Source organism: Sylvia atricapilla, chromosome 2 (genome assembly GCF_009819655.1).
Source record: "Sylvia atricapilla isolate bSylAtr1 chromosome 2, bSylAtr1.pri, whole genome shotgun sequence".
NCBI classification, from domain to species: Eukaryota; Metazoa; Chordata; class Aves; order Passeriformes; family Sylviidae; genus Sylvia; species Sylvia atricapilla.
In genome coordinates, this window is record NC_089141.1 from 42,581,919 (window position 1) to 42,586,091 (window position 4,173).

Below are 4,173 nucleotides of genomic sequence, written 5' to 3' on the forward strand. Positions count from 1 at the left end.
TGTAGAGATTATATCTTCATTCAATATTTAAATTAAAATATTCCATTTACATTTTAATGCATGTGATGCTGTAGTACTGAAATGTCATATAAAGAGATGAAGAACAATATTCTCTCTCCACAAAAGAACCAGGGAGGGGCTTTGCCCCCAGCTAAAATTGCTATGCTGTTGTTCTTCTCTCATTATTGGAGAGGGGAAACTCTGAATAAAGAAACACATCACTGAATCGAGTTTTAGTTATGTTATTGTTAATGTAAGAATTTGGGGTCTGCAGACTGTTATGTCCATGTACATGATAATTCTATGAAAGGCCTGGATACTTGACTAATTGAATCAGTGAACAACTTAAGCCTAAATGATGTAAGTCAATTCTTGTTGCTCTCTGAGGCTGAATATGTAAATACTGTTAGAAGTAATTTTTCCCAGGAAACATGTATGTTGTATTTCAGATTGAGATTGGTGATTACAATTTTGGTATTTCTATACTTCAGCAGATCCATAGAATCAAAGAATTGTTTAGGTTGGAGGAGACCTTTGAGCTCATCAAGTCCAACCATCCTAACTCTGCCAAGTCTACTCCTAAACCATGTCCCTAAGTGTCACACCTGCACATCTTCTAAATACTTCAAGAGATGGTGACTCAGCCACTTCCCATGCAGTCTGTTCCAATCCTTGCTTCAGAGACTTTTATTTCAAATTTTGCTTTAGAGTCGTAACACTAAAACCATGCCTTACTTCCCTAGGGCAGATGATTTTTTTTTATTTTATAGCAGTTTACCCAATTTTCAGGATCCCTTTAATGAGATAAATCGAATCATGTAAGAAGATAATCACAGAGGGCAGTGCATGCAGCAGGTTTCAACCATCCTTCAGTCAGCCATTCCCTTGTAGTGGAAAAACAGTTTTAATTATAGTCCCTGTTGCCTTATCAGGTGACATGTAATTAATGCAGAGCTACTGCTGAAGACCTTTGGATATTACAGCTGCTATTACGAGCAACTGCCTATCCACCCACCCTTTTGTAAAACCTATGGCTCTTTTAATCCCACTTTCCCACACACCTTAATTCTTTTATCTTGCTATCTAAACCCTGAAGAGGATAATCTTCATTCATGTAATTTATGTTCCTATGACCTAACAAATTATGTATGACTTAGCAACAAGAAAAAAACCACTGTATAAGGCAAGGATTTTGTTCATCTCGGTCATAACTGAAGGCAAAATTATTGGAAAGGAAAAAAAAAAATTGGAAGAGCTTTGCCAATAGAATGTTCCCCAATTCTGGAATGACTTTGTTTAATCTTATTACATGAAAATCACTTTTGATGCTCTTCCTCAATTTCTGTACGGCATAAGAATATTCCTTTCACTTTTGGATGTGGAAATAATACATGTGTGTAAGGTGAGTAAGGAGTATATTAGCAATATTGTATAAATGTACTAAGAAAACAAAATGACTACATTTCATAAATTAGCAAAGATACAAGGAAATACTATTTGTGGTAAATGCTTTTTACAACATGCAATTCTTTGGATATTAAGATTCCTGACATATTTCGGGTAGGTGAAATTTGATAAGTATTTGATAAATAATGTTCAGTCATTGGTAGCTTTTACAAGAACTGAACCACAGAAAGAAAAAGGATTCTGAATCTCAATGCATCTATCTGTAAGAATACAATGAAACAGTTTTCACTAATTCTTTCCATTTATAATTAATTTACAAGAGAAATAGCATTTGTATTGAATGAAAAAAATCTCAGTAAAAAAACTTCACACAATAATCACGTGGGATGTTGTTCAGTTAGATTAACCTTTCATTTTGTCCCAAAGGCATCTGAGAGACAGAGACTAGTCTGAATCAATACTGAACTGCAGTAAGACATTGCAATGCAGCCTCTTATGTCAACATTTTACTAACTGTTGCCTGTGGTTCATGTAAAGTAAAGAGCATTTTGCCTTTTTCCTCTTGCCTTGAGAGGACAAAATAATAGAACATTCATTACTATAATTTTCATTTGTAGGTTGCACTTTATAAATACGACTTCTACTCTGTGTTTTAGGATCATGTGGTGCACTTAAACATTTAGTAAGAAATTTATTATCTTCTTTATGTTATTTCATCAATACATTAAAGCTGGCAATGTGAACCAACACAATATTGTTCTCTTTCAATCTGATTTATATCCCATTTTTTTTCAGGGAGTTATTTTACTGTCTCTTAGCCCTGCTTGAGGTACTTTGCAAGTAGCCCTAGTATGAGGGCAGAATAATATCCAACTGTTAGATACTGTTTTCATATTCTAGCTGCAATAATTTATTTCATGGATATTACAAAATCACAGATTGTGTAGATTGGAAGAGACCTTCAGGATTATTGAGTCCAACCCAGCCCTAACACCTTCACTAGATCGTGGCACTCAGTGCCACATCTAGTCTATTTTTAAACACATCCAGGGACAGTGACTCCACCACCTCCCTGGGCAGACTAACAAGAGCTAAAGTTTTATTTCAGTGTGGAATTGAATGATCCGTTTTCAGTATTTTCTTTTTGCTCTTTCTGTGATTTTGCAATAGCTTTCAGTTTAACAGTCTCTTCTTTTACAGGTGAGCAAAGCAGGAAGTATTTTACTCCAAGATAAAAATGCATCTGGATGGGGGAATTGGTGATGAGTCACTATAAAAGATGCTGATGGAATTCTGTCAAGTTAGACATCACCAAACTGAAATAGAGTACATAGTTTCCAGAAGGTTATCAAGAAAATAGGACCTGTGGCAGATAACTTTTCCATATTGCTTGCAAGCCCTGTGCTACACCAGTCCTGAACATACTCACTAGACCAATTGACAGGATACTTTGCATAACTAGTCACAGGCTGTAAGTTTAAAAAGAATTATTTTATTGGAATCTTATTATTAGAGTAACACTTATGGGGGAAATTCAGTGCTTTCATAGGAAGGCTAGTTGCTTTCTAAATGGTGACCAGAGATCCCATGGTAATCATTGTGAGGGCATCTCCAGCTGGTTCAAAGGAGAATTAGGGAACTGTTATAATCATCCATTGACCCTAACAAATACTCCAGCATATATACATAATCAGTTTCTCTTGATTATCCTAAGCTATATGCAAAATATGTCTGAGCTGTTGTAACTGCATGCACAGACTGCTCTGTGTACCCTTTCCTTTCCTGCATATGCCAGAATAGTTTCCAGAGAATATTTTAAATTACCAATCTATGTACAGCTTGTTCTTCTCCTTCACCTACACATAAACTGCTAAGGGGAATTCCTTGGGCTGCCTGGATTGTCAGAGCAATAAGTTAGCCAGCCTATCTATACAAATACTTTGCAGCTGGCCTAAGCACAGCTGCTCTGCCTAGGGCAGTCTCCAAGGAATTCCCCCTAAGCTTCTGTGTCAGTTCTTTCATTTTTCAGCTGGGTAGGAGTTCAGTCAGTCAGGAGATCAGTTACTGTGCTGCAGGTCAGTCCATTGCTCTGTCTTTGCAGAGACCAGCAGGGCAATGCTCAGCCTACTGGGGAGGACTGGCAGCAGCTCTGGTCATGCAGTGCCCTAATAGTAAGATCAGAGCAGATGGCCGTGACTGCTGGTGATGGTAGCCAGGAGCAGCCTGCTTGGCCTGCTCTTGGAAGTCCATCTGCAGGTCCTCATCAAAGCAGGAACTTGAGTCCATGAGGATCTGGGACAGACCCAGGGAGGTGCAAGGCTGGATGCAGACATATTGGCAACCTAGTTCAGCTGAGAGACCATGGGTCAGAGCCCAAAGGCACATGAGCAAAGGAGAGACAGGAATTGGCTGTATTCTCACAGCAATCTTAAAAGGCACCACAAATGTGCTGACAAGGCTGGCACCGAGCTCAATCCACCAGGCCCTCTGGAGAGGTGACAGTCAAAACTCTGACAGCTACATCATTCTTGTAACTATGGAGCAAACACAAATTTCCCTCTTTTAATGCAATTATTATATAAATTCTATAGGTCTTACGAGAGATACCTCTTTGGGTTTTTTTTAGCGAAGGATATCCAGAAGTCTTGCCTTGCTGACAATCAAATAAAACCATTTCAACCTGTAATTGGAATGGAACTAGAGCAAGAGAGCAATGACACAGAGTCATTGTCATTTTACATTTACAATGTCATTTACAGTATGCAA